This window comes from Chroicocephalus ridibundus, chromosome 3 (genome assembly GCF_963924245.1).
Source record: "Chroicocephalus ridibundus chromosome 3, bChrRid1.1, whole genome shotgun sequence".
Taxonomy (NCBI): Eukaryota; Metazoa; Chordata; class Aves; order Charadriiformes; family Laridae; genus Chroicocephalus; species Chroicocephalus ridibundus.
Window position 1 is genome coordinate 86137781 of NC_086286.1, and position 22639 is coordinate 86160419.

General features: G+C 36.1%; 1 protein-coding gene across 1 annotated transcript in view; it reads right to left on the reverse strand.

Moving 5' to 3' along the window:
* Nucleotides 1–10995: 10995 nt before the first annotated feature.
* LOC134513912 (uncharacterized) overlaps nt 10996–22639 on the reverse strand; it is a 74563-nt gene continuing 62919 nt past the window's right edge. Inside the window, exon 2 of the transcript XR_010070541.1 lies at nt 10996–11118. The gene's annotated coding sequence lies outside the window, so the exon portion shown is untranslated. The remainder of the gene's footprint in view (nt 11119–22639) is intronic.

Here is a 22639-nt window from a genome sequence, read left to right on the forward strand (position 1 = left end):
CTCATCTGAAATATGAAGAAGAATTGCCCCAGCTCCATCTACCGTTGCACAGGGCAAGACCTGACCTGTTACATCCCACTTCACCTCACCTACCTCCTGCCCCTGCACTTAGCACATAGACATCACTATATGCCTGTAATACTGTCTCCTTTTATTCCCTATACTTTTGCCCCCTAATTATCATTGCCTAAGACTGAGTTTTCAAACTCTGATTACAGTTCAAATTGCAAGCGAAACCCAACTGGGGAGAGGTACATGTGGAAAGGTCTGGAATTCATTTTCTTCCTGCTTTCTACTCTGTGTCTGTTCATGGCTTCTGACCCACAAGAGTATTTGTGGCTACATAAGCAATTTTAAATGCCAGGAAAGGTGTAGTGTTAATGAAAAACATGAGATAATTGATGGAGAAGTTCCTTTAGCAATTCGTCGCAAATGTCAGGTGAATCAGCCATTTTGGGAAAATAAGTAAATCTTTTTCTTCAGTATTTTATAAATTCTGTGGAAATTTCATTTACATTTTTTCCTGATTCTTTTTTTATACCTCTGTGCTAAGATTGTATTATAATGCAGGCTAGATAGTCAAAATGTGATTAGCTGAAAAAATCTTCGCTGCTGGACAACTTTCTAGGAGATTCTAACAGTTTTCAGCTGACTAAGCTTGGAATTCTTCTCTTGTTATTTTTCCTTTAAGAAAAAGCAAACCTTTAAAAGTAAAACGTTGTAACCCTGTGTAGTCAAAGCTTCTATTATGTTTAAGAAACATTTTCAAATAAATGGGGTCTCGGAGGTGGCAGATACAGTTAGTCACAGTGGATAAGTGCCACAGCCTATTGGTTCTGCTATGACAATCAGCAGCGCTTTGGTTAACAGTGTAGATAACTACACTGTTATATTTAACAATGCAGTAAGATCAATGTGAGGAATTTACTCTTCTGTTAGAAAAATTGCTTTCTTCTGAACACTTCTGAAGACACTTTACACAATGAGGGCTTTTCCTAAAATTTGCTCTTCTGGGAACTTCCTTTTTTCTAATGAAAACTTAGATTCTGGAAGATACAGCAAAAGCTGCAGAAAGTCCATTGCTAGGCTCTAAATCCTTCTGAGGCAGCAGATTTTCTTTACCTATAGTTTCCTATTGTTGGAGAGCATGAGTGCTAAACAGGATGAATTTGAATCAATAACGCTGGAGGAAAAGTGTGAAAACATCGTAATTACTGCAACACGGTGGTATAGGTCACACAACCTGAATGTTAATATGGGTGGATATACATTGTATAAACGGGAGTAAAAATAGAAGTGGATAGAGGAGACTCTTTTTGTAGTCTGTTTTCACATCAAGAACATTTTAAAAGCAAATCAAAGCTGAAAAGAAATATCTATTTGTTAATATTTTCTTCAAATATAGTAATCAGAGAAAAGTCTAATATCTATGACAGAAAAGTCAAATATGTATGTGAATTTTATTTTAATGTTCTGTTTTTCAAACAAACATGACTCTGAACTCTTACCTCTTCAACTACAGCCATGGACTAACTTTCAAAAAGAGGAATATCCAGGATCAAGAATAGATGTAGAAATTTATTTTCCACATTTCTAACATAAAAGTTATCATTGCTCTCAGCAGAGGGACAGACTGCATGATTTTTAGTGATCTTGCCAGCCTAAATGGCTGTATGATTAAAAATGTATACATGTATGTTTCAATAATTTAAATATTTTTGAAACCATTTGAACCATTGTATCAAAGATCCTGAGCTGGAAAAGACCCTCTAGACAGCATTTGAACTTTTGTAGAAAATTTTTTTGTATTAAGGAAGAATGCATCTGCCCAGAGCATTGAATGTTAAATATGTTTTAATGTTTCTGCTATCTCTTGTGTTGGGAAAATGCAGTGGCTAATTAAGGAGGTTCAGGAAAAAAACTGTGACTTAAAAAAAAAAATATTATTTGCAAAATATGCAAAATTATTTTTTACAGGGAACACTAGACCTATTGGAGGATAGTTTTCACCTGTCCTCTTACCCTGATCTCCTGATACATCACCTATGCTATACACAGATACACTATGGTAATACAATGAGAAAGTGGCTCAGATAGTCTCCTAACTGCATCAAAAAGGTATTCGTTCATTTAAAAAGAATTGGAGGATTGTTTGTAACAGACAATGCTTTTTAAAATCCAAAGTTCTATAAGCTATTCAAACCTTTAACAATTTCTCAGATGCTAATTACTTGCTTTCTTGTTTCCAAATAAAGACCTTTTGATTTTGTCTGATACAAAATACACCTTTCTCAGACTATCTCTCTGTAATTGAATTAGTATTTTCAGCTGTAGTATGGCATATTGAAATTACTGGTAAAACTTATATTTATATAGTATTCATTTTAGACATATTCATTTGTAATTCTAAATTTATGTTGCATAAATCTCAGAGTTGCAAAGAAAGATTTTAAGAATGAATATTATGAGAGCTCTTCCAGTATTGAAAAATAAATAAGAATAGTGGAAAATATTGAAACCTTCATAGAAGAGGCCTTCTGTGGCTCTCCGGAAAGGTCTAAAGAAGCACTAAACAATATTCTTATAGGGTACACCTCTGAAAAATCTTGATGTGGAATTGCACTGGAGGGGAACAGAAAGATTGTCATTTTTGCTTTCCTGAAACAAATTGTGAATTTAGACTAAATAGTTTACTTGAAAAACAATGGAGCAGAAAATTTGGGGCAAAAATAAATTTAGAAACCGGGGGGCTATATTTACAAACAATTGTGTCATTCCCTTCTTGCAGGAGCTGAGAAATCAGAGACCTCAACCCCAGTGAGTGATCCCTGAGGGGTGTTGTGAGGTGGCCTTTCTGGGTATGTTTGCTCTTGGAACTGCAATCTGTCAGTACAAGAGGTGTAATTCATATGTTTATGACACAAGTGAGGCTCTTTACTACTACTTATTGTCTGTCATAGATGTTTTTTTAACTACAACCTCCCCAAGAGGTAAGGAATTCCTATCTGAAGGCCATGTCTCTGCATTTTATTGGGAAAACTAAAGTTCAAATTTTTATTGTCAGTTCAGGGAATGGCACAGTCTTGACAGGAAGGATTGAGAAGCACACCTCTGTACTAAACACTGCATACATAGTTAGTGTATTTTCCTGAGATATAGGCATGTATCTCAGCACAATAGCGTGTCATCTTCACAATGGAGAGTTTTAATTCCCGAGCAAATGATTAGAAATATCAGCTTCCCCACTTGCAAATTTCTGAATAAAACCATTCCCTTTTTCAGGAGTTTGGACAAAATTGATTTGGTGTAAAATAAAATCTTTTTTTTTTAGTTGGATGAAATATATTTTAACATCACATTCAGTGAAATAAAACAAAAATAATTTTAATTCAGCTTCAGTTATTTTCTTCCAGACTTCTTTTTGGCAACTGAGATAAGATAGCGAATGACTCACTGAGGGGACAACTGAAGTCCTTATCACCTATATTTTCAAGAGGAAAAAAAATAAATTAGGTGTGCAAATGGCTCTTCAGAGTCATCCAGAAATCTTAACAGAAAGACAGTTTACTCATGTTTAAGCCTTTCATGGTCTGCAAATTTGCCTTTCTTTCCTGAATTTCATTTTGTGCTGCTTTGTCAACTCACCATTTCTGAAATAAATAAAAAAAAAAATCCATGCAAATAAAATATATATAAGATGTGATTAAGATGTGATTTTTTTTTAACAGTGTTGGTTGGTTTTTTTTCTCTATTACCTTCTGGCTGTCTGCTGCCAATAGCAAGAAGTGTAAATAGCAAGAAGGCTATGAAAAATTATCACTTTACATTTTACTTGTATGAAAAATCCATTTTCCTCTTTGTATGTCAGCACTGTCTCTCTCATCACAGTCTCCAGCTGGAGACTCAGTTATAATATTAGTTAGGGTATTTTGATGCACTTGCACTTGTTTCTTTTTCTGTTTTTGTTTTAAAATACAGTACTTACTGGAAGGTAAATTAGAATACTAAGCTGACTGTTTCAAATAACCTTTTTTAGCTATTTCCTTTTGAATGATGTTCATTTTTATACATTACATTAGTGAACATTAAATCTAATGGGAGAGAAGTATGAGAGTGACTAAAGTACAGTATTAAAAAAAATACATCATAAGTATGTAATCAAAGTCACTTAGCTACAGTCTCTAGGCTTGTTGTTTCTATTCTCAGATGATTTAAAAAAAAACTCAAAATGCTTTTTTTCCTGACTCTTGAGAATCAAAACGGTTGGGAACTTTCTTTCATGCTATAACACACTGCATATTTCCTGAAATGGGATTGGAAAAAGATCGCGATCACTATAATTTCTGCACGTGAAGAATACATCAGTCTCTCTGTGCATTGGAATTCCAAATTTCTTGAAAATGCAGCAGTATAGGGAGATACAGAAAATACTGGACTGGGTTAAATGTACTTCACCCTATGAACACCTCCAGCCCAGAACACCGCAGTTAAAATGGCATAAATTTTATTTATTTTAAGTAACTATTACATATAAATTAAATTAAAGCATATTATTGATTTGTGCAAGCTCATCTAGCTTGAAGGTGGCAATTAGTACTGAGTTAAAATACAATAACAGGTAGTGTCTTGTGACGGTCATCTGCGTCAGAATTGCCAGCTCGCTTAGAAACGGACAGGCGTGCAGGTTTTAAGATGTCAAATGAAGCATTAAAAATAGCTATTTAAACCTGATATTCTAATCATTCTGATCTTCAGCTACAGTGAATCAAACACTTTACCTGGGGCAAATTTCAGTAGGAATCATAAACTGCTAATGGCCGTGTTTTTTGCCTAACTCTGACATATCAAGCTGAAGACTATATTTGCATATAAAAACTGACTGTGATGAAAATTGCTAAAAACAGTGAAAAACGTTAGCCTTATCAGCTCCTGTGAATTTTAATTGGCTTTTTAAGGCTAAAAATATGAAGGAAGTCTGTGGAAAGAGATACTATTTGAAAATGATAAATACTGAAAAGATATAGCTGACATGAGGAAGCAAGAATAGTTACTGTAATTGGATACCAGGTCATGAATGAGGAAAAAGATGGAAGAGATTAAATGCCTCACAGAGAAAAAATGAGGCCTGCAGGAAAGGAGAGTCTAAATGTGAAAAAGAGATTGCATTACTGCGACCTGTCTTGGAAGGCTTAAATAGCAGAGCTGGAGAGCTTCTCCTCTCAGGCTGCCATCTTCTCTTAATAACCTCACCAGTTCCTGTCTGCCCTCCAACTCTTCTGTTTTCCCCAGTAAGCCAGCAAGAAGCAAGTGAAACCTGCACAAAATTTAAAATAAATACATAAATAAATTTAAATATTTGGGAGGAGGGGTGTAAGTGAGGAACAAGGCTGGTATTATGCTGGAGGAATGCAACTATACTAAACTAAATGTGATACTGCTAAAACTCTCATAGGTTCATCAGGAAGCAGCAATTTTAACTGCCTTCACCACTGCTGGCTTCATCCATATTAGCCACATACATGGCTGACATACGTATGTTAGCCGGATGGGTGTAAAGCCAAAGCACCTGGGCAAGGTCACTTACATCCTTTAAATGTAATATTTATCATGATTCTGCCAAGGTTTTGGTTTAAGCTGATTGGTGTCTTGGTACTCTACTGAACAGGTGAGGGGCAGTCCACTTTGCGCAGGACATGTGATGTGACTCTTTTTGGGGAACTGACGAGAATTCAGTCATGTGATGCTAAACTGTGCCATGCTTTTTTCCCTCAGCTCCAGAGAAGGAGCTTTGACTCATTTTACTCAGAGCCCAGGAAATGGTAGGTAACTCACCCCAAGCTCCGAATCAGGTTTAGTGCTGTATAACTTGGAAGAGAAATTTACACTGCTTCATACATTGTTATCCATGTTTGGTTTGGCTTTTTTTTTTTTTTTTTTAAGAGAAGATAAAATGGCAAATGCTACTAACTAGCCCTAATCATTTAATATTCTCATTTGTTGGTTGTAAAGGTGGATGCTGCTCCTGGATTTTAGGTGCTTCCACTTAGATTAAATCTGAGCAACATCTGGTCTTCCTGTTTATGCCAGGATCTGGCACATACTCTTTGAAGTAGAATCTTTCTCTTAAATATGTCTCTGGTTTTGTGCTGCCTTCCCAAGTCGAGTGTCCATGTCCACCAGTCACATGCTTGCAGTATGCTACCCCTTGACTTTCACATCATTTCACATAAAAACACTGTTCCAAGCAACTCGTTAATAGTTGATTAGTCAGTCAGTGCAAACAGCAGTCTTAAGGCCTGTCAGTGTAAAAATTGCCTTACAGGTATCAGGATCCTTTTTCCTAGGCTGGATGGCTCTCTAGGATGCAACATAACAGTCTTTTCATGATACATACAAATTAATTTTCTCCTTTTATGCATCGCTGAGCCTCTATTTCGGTGTGATTAAATACAAAACCTGATTTTGGAGACTTTTCAAAATTGATTTTGCCCAGTCAGCATTTCATGTTGTTACTAAATATATGAAAACGATGAGAATCCATATGACTAGCCCACTGAAAGTGTTTCTGCAGAAAACTGTCCTTGATTTGCAGGGGGTTTTGGAATAAGAAAAACTGAATAAGTGTTATATTTATGATTAATTATGTCAAAAGAAGAAGTTGATTTTTACATATTTCTTCATAAGCTAGAGCAAAAAGGATTAAACTTAAGAATTTTGAACTGTGAATATGTGTTTCTGTGAAATATGTATCAGAACTTACAGGTGCTGATTCAAAAAGGAACTGAACTTCTAGACACTTGGGAGTTGTCCTGTTTCTGAGGTTGAGGTGTACATTCTGTATAAAAGGTAGAATACAGAAGCATTCTAACACAGACAGCAGTGGTACAGTGTCAGTGCTTTGGGGTAAAGATGCATTTTTAGTGTAAATGTGTAAATCTCTTCGATATTGACAACAACTTATAGTAATGATTATAAATGAAAGGAAAGGTTGAGGTACAAGTAAATGGCACTTTTGGTTTTAAGTGATGGTTTTCTATCATAGAGAGAAAGTGCTCACCATTGCTTCTAAGAAACAATAATACTTTAACATTTGGAAAAAATGTTGCATAGTCTGAAATGAAATAAATGTGCTGTCTGCCCAACCGCATTTTTGGGTAGGGTATTTTGGCTATTAGAGCAGATAAGATAAATATGATACAAATATGATGGAAAAGTGAAGAAAGTGAAAAGAACAGTAGTGCTTAAGGTCAGTAAAGATAAAACTAAAACTTGTTTGCATTCTGATGACAAGTTCTTTGACAAGATAATCTTGTTGCTGACAGCAATACCTATAGCAAACTGGACAATACGAGTTTCTCAGAAAATTGTCTCCTAATAGTGATTTAGCAAAAGAAGAAATTAAATATTTCATGTAAAGCAGAAATTTCTGTTACATTTCTCAACAAAGGATTTATGAGACGTTAGTGTATATAGATATGAGACCTAGACAAGTGCTAAGAAGGACAAAAGTCAACTCAAACCCTTCAGGTAAAGTATTTAGCTACAGTTCGGAATAGGATTTGAGATGATGTAATGCATGGAAGAAAACGTCTTTTTAGGATCAGTAGGTGGTTTTTCAAGGATCATCTGCCCTGAACATGGGAAAGTCAGTGTACATGGAATAAGTGAAGACACTAAGAGACCTTAGTCTCCATCCCCTCCACCCCCTGGGGCCTCCCCACTGCTGGCCCATGGCCCTGGAGCCCCATTTCAGCTCAGCACAGGGCCATTAGTCCCTGCCTCAGAAACACTGCTGGAGTGCCAGTCCTCAGCCATCTCTCCTGGAAGGACCTCAGTCCTATGTTACAGGTAGTGCTGTCCCCTGCAAGCCTGATGTGTTGACAGGACATCCTGACTGGACCCTGGACTCCGCTCATTACCTGATTATCACTTGTAGATGAGCGACAGAGCCTGTCGCTGTCACCACCTTGGCCCCACTTAGGCTCGAGGAATCTCTGCCAGCTGGTGCAGTTAGTGGTCACCTTGACTTCTGGCTCATCTGCCCTCAAGGAACAGCCATCATTGGCTCCTCCACAAAATTTTGTCTTTTGGAAAGTCATGCCTGTCCTGATTTTGATTTCAATAGCAGGCAGGCAGAGGAAAAAGTAAAGATATATTCATTTTTCAACAAGAGTTTAAAAAAAACCCTAAACCACTTGTCATTAGCAAGCAGTGCTAATAGTGAGAAATTGTGAGAATGATCAAAGAATGACATGGTCTATAAAGCCCTAAAGAATAGCAGAAATAGGGATAGTAGAGACCAATAATCATCACAGGAAGAAAAATATGTAAAACAGCCAGTGACTTTTAATACTTGTATTTTTAAAGGAAACATATATGTAATATGACTATACATGTTGAATTAAATTTAAAAGTCCAGCTAACTAATAAGAACACTTTTTTCTTACTTTGAAGAGACAGAGTAGTTTTCAGTAGGGCTTTTTTTTTTTCTGTAAGAATTGCCATGCAAAATAATAATTGTTGGAAGATTGCTGACAAATTTTTGATAACAGCAACTCCCACTGACTTCACTTAAGGGAAATTTCTCTCTGAAATCTTTTTTCCTGGCACAGAATGATTAATAACTTTCCTAAGAAATGATGCCAAATCTATTTAACTGAAATACAATTTCATGAAGTTACAATAGCAAACACAGGGTGATCTCATCCCACTTTATCTGTTTCACGCATCATGCTGCAAATCAGGGAGAGAAGATAAGAGAAAAATATCCATATCTTTAACAGGGCACTTGGGTATGCCAACAAATGGGAGGATATTGATCAGGAAATAAGATCTATTTAAAATGACTTAAAAACCCACAAAGTAGTGTTTTGAGCACTTCAAGATTTAATTCATGTTGGGAAGAGTCTACAAGCCGTTTGAAAGCATGTATCGTGTTTCATAATAGAAGTAGTGCTGATCCCTTTCTCTTGGGACCATACTTGATAATTCCCAGGCCTAGCTGCCTGGATAAAAGGATAAGTTATAATTAAAACCTCAAGATTCAGGTTGTTTGCATTTCAGTGCCCCACCCACGCTTTTCATTCATGCTAATCTAGTTCAATTGAACTAACAAATGGGGCAAAACCCCACTTTTAGCCCATACCCTTAAGGTCTTGCAGCATTCTCTCACTTTTAGCGAAAATGGTTGCACTGACACATATTTTAATTAAGAAACAGAAGTATTAAAAGCTTGATGATCTCTTCACTATTGTATGAATGAAGGTATCTTTTATATATCTTTTTATATATATCTATATAACATCATTTCACACAGGATTCTGTGTCAATCAGTTTGTTCAGTGACTGACAAAAAGCTGGTAGCTTTTCCTGATTATGTTTTGACAGCTATGCATAGTATTTAAACAATGAAACTGATTAAATGTTGCTTATAGTTTTACATTCACTTCATCTTTACATTTGATAAAGGGTTTCATGATTTGGTTTCTCTAGATGAATTCTCTTTTTTAGATGACAACAAGTAACAGAGTTGGAAGCAAGTCAAAAGCCTGAAAGCCAAAGTACTTTACAATGAAGTGTTTTCTGCTCTCCTTGCTGTTCTGGGATCTCTGATATGAAAAAAACCCTACCTTTCTAACTTTGGAAATTCATTAATTTCAACCAAATTGTCCTTGTCACAAGAATATGCTCTGGTTCAAGACTGAGATCAGTGCCAAAATTTCTCCAGAACTGCCTTTAAGAATAGACCTTTCCTACGTTAAAGGTCTCATGTTCAGTCTTTCTTGATGCTCTTTGAAAGTTTCTTAAGGGAATTCATTGTAACTGAGTCCTTTTCTTTTAGGAATCTTGAACTTTAGAATTCCTATTTAAATGAAATAGGACAAGAATTTTATTTACTTTTTTATTACCAATCTTTCGATTTTTAAGCACAGATAAAAGTTTGCAATAAATTCGTGTTTTAGCCTGAGAATTCACTTTTCCAAGTGTCACTTCTTGAACACCATGGTTCTTGAATACAATATTTGGTTAAAAGGTTATTTGGAATGCAAACAAATGAAGCACTACACTGCAAAAATGAAAATCAGCAAGATCATTCAATACATAAATTATGCATATTTCTTGCAGTGATTCAGTCATAATACTTTTTTGTCTGCTCTTCTATTAAGGAGACTAGAAAAAGGTGGTGAAATATACAGAAAGCTAGTCTGAAAAACTGCAATTGTTTTAATTGATTTTAAAAATATTTTTATAAATAAAAAAGTTTATAGAGTATACACCTTGGTTTCTAAGTGAAGTAACCAATTTAGTTAAATCAAGCAAAAATAATCTTTTCCTGCTGGCTAGCAATTTATAGGCTGCATTCCTTTTTTCTTTTTTTTCTCCCCAGTGATCAGACCTCTCTAAAATCTGTTCTAGTAGACTGGAGTGCAAAGCTATATACTAATATTAAAAGTAATGTAAAAGCACATATTTCTAAGGGATAGCCCATCCGTTTGAGGAGAGCAGAGCAGTTCCTATTGAGCAAGCCTGTACGGGTCATTAAACACCACTGGCTGTGAGTCCCTGAGAAGCAATGACTTTGCAGACTTAACTTGGGATCACATTTTCCTGTTATACAAGGTCTGTGGGGCAAAAACCAGAAATGAACTGTGAAAAACGTAATAGCTGTTTTATTCTTAGTATTTGGAACCAAACATATAAAACCACAATGTATTTAAACTCTGTGAAACTTTGTAATAGATCACATTTGTCTACTAGCATGGAACCTGTTTCTTTTTTTTGTCCAAATTCCTGTTTACACTTCATTATTATGTGCAGAACTAGTAGTTATAGTTTTCACAGACCTGCAGTAATTGTATTTGTTACTCACCTTCAAAGAGATAATATTCTTAAATCACCTCCAAGGTTTTTCCTCTTTTCAATATAAAGTTCCCATGCATTCAACATGCAACTATAAATCATCATGAGATAAATAAATTCATAAATATGAAAAGTGTTCTGCTGAGTGTTTCCTCATTCAAGTAATCATGGAATTTCCTTGGATTTCAAAACTTTATCCTGCTTCAGATAAATTTCCAAAGATGTTGGGTGACAGTGATTTCATGACACATGACACTTCTGTGAAAAGACAGGGAGACTGATGTTAAGTACACTGGCACCTCTCACATATAAAGAAGTTAAGTGTTTAGGATTTTTTTTGTGTATAGAATTATGTCCAACAAAATGTGTCCATTATATATAGAGTGATTAAGCTTCTAGAACTTGATTAAAGAGCAAAACATAAAATTCCTCAAAAACAATAGAAACCTTAGTGTTAACTTGTCTTTTGATCTGAATAGGGATTATTATGCATTAAACCAGATCCTTAACAAAAATTGTAAGCAAATAGTAATTTGGAGAGGTGCCTGAGGACTGAAGGAAAGCCAATGTCACACCAGTCTTCAAGAAATGCAAGAAGGAGGACGGAAGGAGGACCAAAGTAGGACCTGGGAACCTACATGCCAGTCAGCCTTACCTCCATCCCTGGAAAGATAATGGGACAGTACATTCTGGATGTCGTCTCTAAGCATGTGGAGGAAAAGAAGGTTATTTGCAGTGGTAACATGGATTCACGAAGGGGAAATCATGCTTGACCAGCCTGATAGCCTTCTAGATGGCATGACTAGCTGGGTAGATAGGGGAGAGCAGTGGAAGTTGTCTACCTCCAGTTTAGCAACGGTTTTGACACTGTCTCCCATAACATCCTCATAGGTAAGCTTAGGAAGTGTGGATTAGATGAGTGGACAGTGAGGTGGATTGAGAACTGGCTGAGTGGCAGAGCTCAGACCAGTGGTACGGAGTCCAGTTGGAGGACTGTAACTAGAGGTGTTCCTCAGGGGTCACTACAGGTTTGCTGATGATACAAATCTGACTGAGTGGCTGACACACCAGAAGGCCATACTGCCATTCAGCAAGACCTGGACAGGCTAGAGAGTTGGGCAGAGAGGAACCTCATGAAGTTCAACAAGGGCAAGTGTAGGGTCCTGCACCTAGGGAGGAATAACCCCATGCACCAGTACAGGTTAGGGGCTGACCTGCTGGAGAGCAGCTCTGCAGAGAGGGACCTGGGAGTCCTGTTGGACAACAAGTTGATAAAGAGGCAGCAATGTGGCCTTGTGGCCAAGAAGGCCAATGGTCTCCTAGGGTGCATTTAAAAGAGTGTAGCCAGCAGGTCAAGGGAGGTCATCCTCCCCTCTACTCTGCCTTGGTGAGGCCACATCTGGAGTACTGTGTCCAGATCTGGGCTCCCCAGTTCAAGAAGGACAGGGAACTACTGGAGAGAGTCCAGCAGAGGGCTACAATGATGATCAAGGGACTGAAGCATCTTTCTTATGAGGATGGGCTGAGAGACCTGGGTCTATTTAGCCTGGAGAAAAGAAGATTGAGGGGGGATCTCATCAATGCTTGTAAATATGTAAAGGGCAGGTGTCAAGAGGATGGGGTCAGACTCTTTTCACTGGTGGCCAGTGACAGGACAAGGGGCAATGGGCACAAACTCAAACATAGGAAGTTCCATCTGAACATGAGGAAAAACTTCTTTACTTTGAGGGTGGCAGAGCACTGGAACAGGCTGCCCAGAGCAGTTGTGGAATCTCCTTCTCTGGAGGTATTCAAAACCCGCCTGGACGCATTCCTGTCCAGCCTGCTCTAGGTGAACCTGCTTTGGCAGAAGGGTTAGACTAGATGATTTCCAAAGGTCCCTTCCAACACCTACAATTCTGTGAGTCTGTGATTATGTGATTCTGTCATTTATGAGAGTAAATATGAAGAGTTCCTCTGCCAACGTCAGGCAATTTTGATGGTTCAGAAATACGCATAAGCTCCGAATCTTCACTGGAGTACTCACTGCATATCTAGAGTAACCGTACTGTGATTACACTATGGTCTTTAGTATCTTAAACTACCGTCATGTAAAAAAGTGTAAATACTGGCATTGTCCTGCTGGATTCCACCAGAATACTCATCTGTAATACACCACAGTGCTTTTTTTGCTTAAAACTATGGACTCATGGCAAATTCTATACTTCTGGTCTCTTTATGTGCACACAGTCTCATGTATATTTTTGTATGTGAGTATAAGGGTGTATCACATGACTATGATAGGGGAGCATTTATTAGGACATTTATTAAAGGAGAGCATTTATTAGGAAATTATGATATGTGTTTTGTGTGCAGAAAGGGAATGAAACTCTCTACAGGGTGTGCATATGATCAAAACAATAATAGTGCAGTCCTTCAGTGGAAGATTGAAAGGGGCTTCTCTGCAATGAAAACTTGTCAAATTTCAACATTCCTTCCATTCTGTATTGATTCCAAATTATCCCTAGGGTAAACTACAGAGACTATTTTCCTTGTCTGTATTATCAAAAAATTAAATATTTTCACTTTTATCTTAATTTCTCAAAATAAAAAAAAAATTTCTTCCCTGTCCATTTCAGACACATATGTATTATGGCAGCATTTATTTTTCCATCCATTTGAATAATGGCAGCATTCATTTTTCCTTTATCAGGAAAGTAGGAATTGATCCTTTTAATAAAAAAATGGATACTGAGTGTAGAACATCATCAACAACAACAGTCCAACCAACACAAATTTCCTGAAAACTGATGGGAATATTGTGATTGACTTGGATATGTCCTGAATAGTGATAATTTTTCTCCTGCAATACTACCATGGTCTGTTTAATCTGCTCCTGCTCATTTCACTAACATTTTGATTCCCATCCAAAGCTTTTATAAGCACCGGTAAGGTTTATGTGTGTCAGCATTCTTGATATGTGTTCTTTGAGAAGAAATGGTGTTTTCTGACACGTACTGGTATCTATTTCTGTCGTCTTCCTTGTGTCTCTAAGTGCCAAGTGAGCAGCTCCCTCAAACACTGGAGACAGTTTCTTTCCTGTCATATACCTTTGGCAGCCTGTCTTCCAATAATGCATGTATTTGACACAGGGTATCCGGTCAAATGAAAGGGTACTGTTCTGAAAGGTAATGTTCTTTGGCAACATGGCTTATACAGCTGCCTACGTTTTCTTGGCCTTTACTCTCCTTTGTTAGTTTACCCAGAGGACTCAATTGAAAGACCATGTACAGAAGTATAAAGTAAAATACAACATAAAAAATTACTCACAGAGAATCTACTGACCTGAAAAAATGTTACTTGAAAAACTAATGACCTAAGTATGCCTCTAAATCTGAGATCGTGCAGCATGGAATTCAGAATTCCGCGAAGTGGACATGTAACTAGTGATCCAAACAGAAAATTAAATTTAGCAATGATTTCTTCATAAATCTATATATAAAAAAGGTCTCTGAAGTCATCCTTTCTGCTTCAGTCCCTCTTTTCTATACCACAGTGAAATCTGCAGTTGTTAATGTTTCCTGTGAATGCTTCCTATATTCTGCTCTTGTTTATTTTACTCTTTCCTTGTATTAGAAGAACCCAGAATGAAACCTAATAGCAATTCAGGTATTGATGCATGAATGTAAAATACTAAACTATCAGAGAAGCTATGATTTTAATCTGTTTTGAAAGATATACTGCATAAGCTGACTTACAGATGTTTAATGCTGAGTTGTTCCTATTGCCATTTAGAAACCGTTAATCTGTAAATTAATCGCATCCAAAAATACCTTTCACAATCGTAAACTTCTCAAGCCCAGAATAACTGGAAACAGATTTATTAAAGGCTCAGAATTTCATAGTAAAATGTCAATGAATATGAAGATAAATTCAATTTCCACAAGCTCTAAGGAGAATACAAATGATTGACTTTCTATTCTTCAGTCGATAACTTATTGACAGTTCTAGGTCCAAATGATAAAACAAAGAGCAGAAATCAATAACAGTGGAGCAAAGATCAGATCAATAGCTGAATTTCTCATTAATGGAGCGAATGACAGTTTTACTCTGACAGAAAAAGACAACAGCCTCATACCCCTTGTGATTGAGAACGGAAGGGCAGAGGTCAAATATGCACAACGAATGTGAATCTGTAGTTTCTTTGGACCAAAATACACTTGCATCTATGAAATTCATTTTTAGACAGATATATGATCCCTAGAGTAAAGTCCAACAGACATCATTAGAAATTATGGTTAAGCACTTACAACATGGTTAGGGGCTATAAACCTGCTTTTACACACAGTGCTGCTGTGCAGTTATAGGCTCCAGAGCAGAAGAATGTTCATAAATTTACTGTTTGCACAAATGAAGTAATTGGGAGGGTCGTGTGTGTGTGGGGGGAGCTCTACTATGTTTGTCACTTAGTTAAAAAAAAAGGAACAGAGTCTTCAAAATTCCCTTTGTGCTTTTCAGAAAAGCCTATTGACAAGAACAACATTTATACCACATTTATTTTCTGATCTTCAGTTAAAATAAATATATGGGATAGGTTCCTGATAATGACTGAGAACTGTATAGATGAAAAAAAAGAAATAAATTAATAATGAAAAGTATTTGTGGAGCCAATTCAGTCTAACTATATAGAACAGTGATTCTATTAGTTTCCCAATGTCCCACCCTGCTTCATGGATAACTCGTGACTTGTGCATCATCTTTTAATTATTTTTAATAGCCTATTGTATTAAAGAAAACCCAATTCAGTAGCAGTACTCTGGTAAGGTTCTGTATAATACATAGGTTGCACCAGCGCTTTACAAGCACCTATTCCTATATAAAAAAAAAACAATAGCTTTTCCTTCAGCAGAAGAATTTTCTGAGAAGGATAAAGTAGAAAGCAAGGGACAGGAACCCCCAAAGCTGTTCAAGCTCATAAATCAGAGCTCACAAAAACCAGTGACAATAATCACTAATTAAACTCAGCCATTTATGAGAAGTAGTTTTAAATATGCATTTGAATAATGTTTTATTTTAAAATACATTTTATTGATGGCCATATGTGAAATATAATAAAGGATTATATATCATTTGTTGAGTGGTCAGCCAGTTACTGTAAATTGCTAAAGTTCAATGGATCAATAGGTTAACTGTAAAATCTTTTACTTAAATGCTGGTAATTATCTGTAATATATGGTACTGAAGCCTAACATGCTTTTGATATTTGTTAACCTTTTATAATCTATTCACACATGCAATGCTCTCTCAGGAATGATAATATATCTGCAGTATGAAGACTGATTTATATCAGAGGAGAATCTGAAGAACATAGTATTTCTTGTCCTCAAATCAACCTCCAATAACACCTCAGAAAAAAAGCCTGTGGGTTTCTTTTGTAAAATAAAAAAGTGTAAAAATATGAAACTGTAAGTAACACATTGCAGAAGTCCTACTCATCTCTTTTTATACATGGTATAGATAAATAGCAGTAATCAGCTGATTATGATACAAATTTGCAAAGCATCAATATACTAAACAATATTAGGTCGTTCTGAGTTCATGTGTTCTTCTATAAGAAGAGATTGCTGTAAAATTAACAGATTTAATTCAGGTTGAATTCTTTGATTATTTTGCACTGGCTTGTAATATTTTAGGCTTCACAAAAGCTGAATAGCAGTCACAGCTTCTTACAAAGTTATCAGTACTTTGGAAATTCAGATCCTAAATGATATAAATGATATCAGCCACATTATAAGTATCCTATTTTCCCAGACTTTTGTATGCCAATTTCTTCTTGTTTCCATGAGTACATTGCCTTAAGAAGAAGTCATAAAAGTCATTAAAATGCTAAGCAACACTAATCAACCAGCTAGACAGTAATCAGGGTCAGAGAAGAAAGGGGGTCATAATCAAGGTAGGCAAAGAGGAGGCAAAGAAAGGAGGACAATGGAACCATGGGTGATGAGGGAAGAAATGTTTTCAAACATATGCTTCTATGCTACTGAAATGACAGAACAGGACTGGTTCTACCTAGAGAGCCCTGTTCAGCTGATGAAGCAAGAGTGTTATGAACTGTACCTCTGATCTTACTGCTGATCGTTTTTCATCAAGGAATATAATGGTTGGAAAAGAGAAAATGGTAATGAAAGGAAAACAACTTGAGCTTCGTGAAACTTCCTGGATATTCAAATTCTGTTGGGACACAGAGGACCAGCTACCAACAAACAACTTCCAGAAACCTCACTATATTTTAGAACAATGATCAACCTCCATCCTGTACAAACAGGAAGGAGAACAAGAGGAGGAAATATGAAGACTGGATTTAAATAATAGCTGCCCCTTCCATCCAAAAGTATTCTTCAGCAGTTATATATGCCGGTTAAAGTAGATAAGAAAATTCCCCATGTATTTTATGGTATATTAATTAATTTGAACTGAACTGAGAAACACAAAGAACTGTAAGGAACACTGGACCTCTACTGCCAGCTGAATCCAGCCTCCTTTGTTTGACTTTCAATCTCCGGCTCAGCTGCTGCATTTCTATTTCTAGCCTTTTAGGTGGCTGTGGTTTCAGTGCTTCCTATTCAGTATGCTATTTTTTGCAAATACTTTTGCTAAGTGTATTATCTTGGTGTGTTATGTAGAAAAGGCTGGACAACTGTGTCTCCTGGCCACTTAAAAGTTAGGCATTGCAGTGCTCCTTGTGAATCTAATCCCTTGTTCTTTACCATAGCCTTATTGATATGTGTGAAAAAGAGAACATGACCTGACTTGCCAGCATCTCAAACATGAGCATGGGGGAAAATATATCAGATCTTTAGTTTATGTCTACTCATACTCCTCTATGTTATCGGAGAACAAGTTCCTTTTCGGCTTTAATTTATCAACGAATGGGGACTGTGAAATTGCAGTTCCTTTGAATTTATCTATACTTGTGTTTCCAGAACTTTCAAAATGGGTAAACACTGAGCATTGATATCTATAATCTAGAGGATCTGCAAAGGTAGTCACAGAATCTTGGTGATTTTACGTGCCTCACTGAGGAGAACCAGGCAAAGGGCCTCTAAATCCTTAATTACCGATGTACCAGATAGACAGCACAGAAGGGACTTTCATATTCATAAGATAAAGACCATTTTAATTTATTCGCAGGGTTAAAAAAAATGGTTACATCTGAAATCCATTAGTAAGGCAAGTAATTATCTTTGCATATGTTAGTTTTCAAAATTAGGATTAATTTTAATACATTCCTTTTTAAAATTTGTTCTTAAATTTTTCAAAGTAAAGCAGGAAACGGCTGCATTTTACTTTAAAGTGAAGATTCTACATAAGTAACATGATTTCAGTAATGTGCTTAAAAATACACGATCTCATCACTTTGACTTATATTTTTATATACCAATAAATCTGTTCCACAGTCATCTACTAACAAATGAATTCTGTTTAAGCACTTCCAGATGTTGGGACAGCCTACTGCATTCTGGTGGATTTTAGTAGCTACATAAAATTTCAAAAATAGGTACCAGTCTCATTCATGGACCTTAGCAAACTAATTAGGTCTTCCTGTTGTTGATGGGAATGCTGTGAACCCTGATTCAATGAAATACACGTATACAGCCTTGCTGACCAGAGGAAAGCATAACTGAAATAATTCCTTCTTAGCATTAAATTTTAAAATAAACCTGATATTTCTTAGTAGCCAAAGTCTAGAACTTGAGATAATAGGAGGAAATGGCCATAATTTTCACAGGATTTATCAATGAGTTCGCCAAGCACTTAAGTCATAATTTTATTTCATCATCTTTATTTTTTCTTGGGCAGGGGGGAGATGCTTGTTTTTGCAGAATTCTTAAATGGTATGCTAGATGTCTATTTAACTGTTATTTATCAAGCCTCCTGAAAGTTTATGGAAACATTTCTATGAATATCCTTGGCCTTTGGACCAACCTGTTAGTTTCGACCAGAAGCCAGTGATGTGGGCCTTTTTTAATTGTGGTCTGCAAATCTAAAGATGAATGCATTTTTATATACTGATTTGAAAATATTGAAAGATCTTAGAAATGCATTCTTATATTTTGAGTTCTATTCTTCCTTTTGGATACTATAGTATGGATACTCACATCTATATGGCTTTTATAATTTGGATGTTTAGCCCCTATTTTGTTTCTTACTTGGAATTCGGCAGAATAAGAGACTCCATCAAGAGCTGTTCCATCTCTAACTACGGTGATTTAAACACACTTTCGTCTAAACTTCAGTAAAACAGTGTCAGATCAGACCTGGTGAAGTGTTAAGCTTTATTAGTTCTCAGTGACATTTTTTGGGATTTGAATAATTCACTGCTGCCTGAATATCATCTAGTTCTGATCTTTATAATTACTCAAGCCAATTAGGCACTATTGCTGGTATCTTTTACACAGTTTCAACGTGTGCTGACTTGGTGTCCATCTCTCAGGTTTCTGTATGCAAGACTGCGCTTCAGTCTGGAGCAACACAATATCACAATTTTTCAACTTATGTTTATACAAGCATTTATTGGTAAGAGGTAGAGCCCAAACAGTTAATCATGTTTTTCTTTTGCAGTCTTCAGAAAAAAAGAAAGTAGGACCTGGGAGTTTATTAATCTTCTAAATACTGACTACATTTAATTCATTATATAGTGTTATAGATGCATAATAATACATATTTTAGGATGATTTTTTAAATTGGGTTTTACACCTTGTGCAGTGAATTGGCTTGGAGAATGTTAGCTTTTTGTTTGTTTGGTTGGTTGGTTTGTTGTTTTTTTCTTTGAACTCTGATACAGAGTATACGTGCTCTTCCCTTGATTTCAATATCTGTCTGTTCTGTACAAAGCTCTGAAATCATTAAATTAAGCTGCCTCTAATTATAAGGGAGAGAGAGGAGAGAAACCAAAGTAGATAGCATTCTCCCATAGCATAGCGTCTGTAAGTTGTATTGAAATTCCTGAGAAAACATTGAAGTTTAAAATGCACTCTTCCTGTGGAGTCTTAGAAAAAGAATAAAAGTTTAAAGTGAAAGATGAAAAAGAACTAAGAAGTAGACTCGAATTCTAATTTTTCACTTTCCTTTTGGGATCTAGATTGTATATGGAGATTTTAACTGTAAACATCTAAGTATTAGACATTATCCATAAATCCAGAAGGAAAAGAATAGTGTGAAGGAGTATTAGATATTTAAAGTTTCTTCAAAATTTTTCTTTCCTCAGCTGTTTAGACATGTCTCTAGTACCTTTTTGTATGTCCATCTGGCTACAGACTTATTCTAGAAGGAATGGTAGTGAGTTTCCTTTAGGTCCCAATCATATCTTCCAGCACCAAGTGAATATCTTAGATACATGTGACATCCTGAATGTATTAGATTTGCCATTAGATATGCCATTTGCATATGGCAACAAAATCAAGTTCTGAAAGCCCATATGCAGGGCTTCAGAGATGTGTTTAAGCATCCATAATGTTCAGCAAAGACATAGAGATCAACTCCATTGCTCACTTGTAGGCATCTGCTTTCATCAGGTTGCCCATTTATCTAAAACCTCTGCTTAAGATGACAGACATGACAGAGGACCTATGTACCATTTTGGAGCTGAACTTTGGGTCATGCCTTGGTTGGTACAGGCAGTGGAGTCTGGAAAACTTTTTGCTCAACAGAAACCAGGTTACTGTCACTGCCATGCTAACCCCACATGGTGATAGGACTTATCACACTGTATGGAAAATTACTTAATTCTGTGTTCTGTAGACCTTTTAAGCAGGCAATAGCCTTCTGCACATATTATAAGAATATAGGCCTGATATACAGAGGCGGCCAAACAAAGATTCAAAGCGCTAGCTCACACACTGCACAGAAGTGGTTTGACCACTTCTATTTTGGGCTAAGAGAAATCTCAGCAATCACATACTCAGCATGCAGCTTCAAAGGTTTGCAACAAAATTAGATTGAAAAATAATGTTTACCATAACCACAGAAGGTTTCATCCAAAGACTGGGAACAGTCTTACATTTCATATTTCTATTTTCTCAGACACTGTCTCCAGAATTATTTTTGATTTTTTAGTGTAAAAAGATTCTTCACTTTCTTTTTAAACTAATATGTCTTTCACTAATAGAATTAGAATCCCAACATTTAAATAACCTTGCTATTATGAGCTCTCCTGCTGTAATGCAGTACTAGTCAAAGGGTAATTTTTACGTATTTTTAAATGGGTAAGGTATATGAAGAGAAAGCTGAAAAAGATACATGCACAAAAAGAGGATACATACACATAATTGAAAAAGATACATAATTACGGATCATTAGTAATCATGAGAAAAACACAGAAAAAAAAGAGACTTACAATGTCTCTGAAGATTTAAGATGAACTGCTGATTTTAAAATCAATCTTTCCACATTTTAGATTCAGCTCACAAGAAAAAACTATTACATTCTGTTATCTTTTGGGAACCATTTCTGCTTTCATGCTTGCTGGTATCAGAAAACCTACTTACGACTGAAACTGCATATGAAATGTGGGAAAAAGAAACCCCAACAAATAAAATATTTTTAAATATTTTTCTGGAATTTTGTAAATATGTTTTCCATCACTGTTTACTAACACCTGCAGTCATACTAGGATTTTTGTACCTGTGAGATGCTGAGGTAAATTATACTGAAGCTAAATCATCATTTTTTTCACACAATTCTGCAGAGAAAATTGGCAAGATTTTTAATACCTTTATGATTTCTGGTCTTGAGTCTAGAACCTCCTGAAAAAGAAGAAAATTCACTGTCAAAACTCTTATTTTTTTCACACTTGAGAACTCTTAACCATTTCTACAGCGGAATGCCTTTATGCAAATTTATAAGCAAGATTCCAGTTTTCTAATGAATATGACTAGGACTTGCTAGATAAACTATGTTTAGACTATGTTAGATAAACAATTTTTTGCAGTCTCTGGAACAAAGGAAGTAAGTAAAATTCCTGTCCTGAAAAGACTATCATCCAAAGTCACAATCCAGAATATTTTTTTTTTTTCCCCACAAATTGTGGTTAGTCTGGTTAAAAGTCTCTAGGCTTTACTGGAGAAGACAGTGACTGAGATGACAAGTCATACAGAAATGTAATTCATATTGAGCTAGTTTACACGTGTGTATATATATATATACACCTCTTTGGTATTTTCTTTTTAATTTTTCAAGTAGAGAAGCAGATGGAAGAGGTACGCTTCTAGATGATAGGAATTTGAGTGACAAGAGAATAGGCACACGTGGAACCATTAGTCTTAGGCTGATAGCGAAACAGAGAATATGTGCAAAAGCATGGTAGTGGAGAGAGGCAGATGCAGTGATGTGCAGACAATTAAAGGTAGCAGAGAGAAACACTTCAAAACTTTTTGATGTATTCAGTTCTTTTGAGCAGTATTCGAACAGTTAATATTTGCTCATTTTCTACTGATACCTTGAAGAAGTCTTCACCAGGATTAGAAAGCATAGAAGTTTTCTACAATTATGACTCTCAGTGAAAAATTAGCTGTCCTTAATAATAAAGTTCTCTAAAATATTTGGCACATCAACTAAACCTAGTAAAAGCCTGTCTGTGAGCAGGAAAGAATTGCTTCAGTGACCGTGGTAGCTTATTTCAGTAGCTGAAATTATTCCAGAGGAATATTTTTATGCCTCTGAAAGAGGAATAATTTCAGAGAACCTCGTTCTCTGAAGGCAATTTTGAAGGTTGAATACAGAAATATAGCTGGTATACTGT